We start from the raw sequence: 1,963 nt of genomic DNA on the forward strand, positions 1-1,963 counted from the left end.
TCAGGGTTGGGGTAAGACTGAGGAAAAACTGGATAAATTGTGTATACTGCATTGAAACAGATGAGGGAGTGAATAATTTAAAAGCGATGTATGATAGGGTATTATGGTTATCACAAGAGTCCACAATTGAGGTTGCATAGTGGAATGTACTTGGGGCGGTGGGAGGGGTGCAGGGGGATTGTGCACCAGGGAAGGAGTGTTTCTTTTACTTTTGAAAGAGAGGAGCGAACTGGGGTGGGGGGAGGACTGGACAGGGAGAGAAGTGCAGCAATGAATGAATGGAAATCCAAAATCTCTGTAGATGCTCTTTAAAATTATTTTTTTAAGTAATAAAAAGAAAAAAATTTTAAAAAAGAAGTTAGAATTCCTGGAATCAGCTAAGTGATCAGAGACATAAAAGAACAAAGGAGCCACTTGGAGATGACCTCAAAGGGTAGGCTCTGTGTTCCCAAGAGAAGGTATGATGGGGAGAACACAGAACACTTATCCCCTGGGGTATGGACTGTAGCATGGCTTTTTTAAGAAACACATTGATATGCAGAAACTAAACACCCACACTTCTCACCTCGCCTCCCAAGCATAGACCCAGAGAAATTCTGAAACTTTAACATTGCCTTTCAGAATTGTCCCTTGAATTGTTGCCCCAGACAACTACCGGGCTACTACAATTTCAGGGCAATCAACTCTACCTCTTCTATGGTTTCTTTGAACTACCTATATTGCCCATAATTAATACTAAACACCTACTATTGTGTTAAAGTAATAAAGAGCAAGGGTGTCACTTTGAGGACCAAGGTGAGCCTGACCCAAGTAGTAGTATTTTCAATTTGTATATGAAAGGTAAACAATGAATAAGAAAGACTGAAGAAGAATTGATGTCTTTGAATTAGGGTTTTGATGAAAAATATTGAACATATTGTGGACTACCAAAGAAATTAAAATATCTATCTTTAAATAAATACAACTAGAAAACTCCTTAGAATGAAGAATGGTGAGACTTTGTCTCACTTCCTTGGGGGGTGGGGAAGAGATGATCCAACAGAGTGTGGAAATTATCAAATATCATTAATATCACACACAAGCAAGATCCTGCTGAAGATTATCCAAAAACATCTGAAACAATACATCAACAGAACTACCAGTAATACAAGCTGGGTTTAGAAGAGGCTGTGACACTAGGGACATTATCACCAATGTTAGATGTATTTTGGTTGAAAGCAGAGAGTATCAGAGGAATGTCTATCTGTGTTTCATTGATTCTGCAAAGGCATTTGACTGTATGGATCACAATAAACTGTGACTAACCTTGAGAAGAATAAGAACTTACTATGCATCAGAGAGCTGCACAATGACTAAGGATGACAGAAGAAGAATTGATGCCTTTGAGCTGTGGTGCTGGAGAAGAGTATTGAACATACCGAGGACTGCCAAAAGAATAAGCAGGCTTGTCCTGGAGAGGGTGAAGTCAAGCTGGAGGCAAGAATTTTGAAGCTCCATCTCATACAGATTGGACATATTGCTCAGAGGGACTGGTCTTTGGAGAAGGACGTCATGCTGGGAATAGTGGAAAGATGGTGCAGAACAGGAAGACCCAGGATGAGATGGATTGACACAGTGACTGGAGCAATGGGGGCAGGTGTGTCAGTTACAGTGAGACTTCTCAGGATGGAGCAGCGTTCAGAGCTCTTGTGCATAGGGTCGCTATAAGTAGCACTCTACCACACGTAACAGCAACAACAACAACATATTATTATAATGTATCGTCAAGTCAGGACCAACTCAAAGCTGACCCTCTGCTGGGTTAGAGGCCAAAAATTTCAAGGGAAGAGATTATCCATCTTTCTCACACAGCTCACACAGAGCACATGGATTCAAACTGGCTCTCTTTGGGTTGGTAGTGCAACTCCTTACACCATATATGATAATGTTACAGTTCATTCAAGTCAATATGATGACTGGTTTG

Source organism: Elephantulus edwardii, unplaced genomic scaffold (assembly GCF_000299155.1).
Source record: "Elephantulus edwardii isolate Elephantulus edwardi_28Jun2011 unplaced genomic scaffold, EleEdw1.0 scaffold00308, whole genome shotgun sequence".
Classification (NCBI taxonomy): Eukaryota; Metazoa; Chordata; class Mammalia; order Macroscelidea; family Macroscelididae; genus Elephantulus; species Elephantulus edwardii.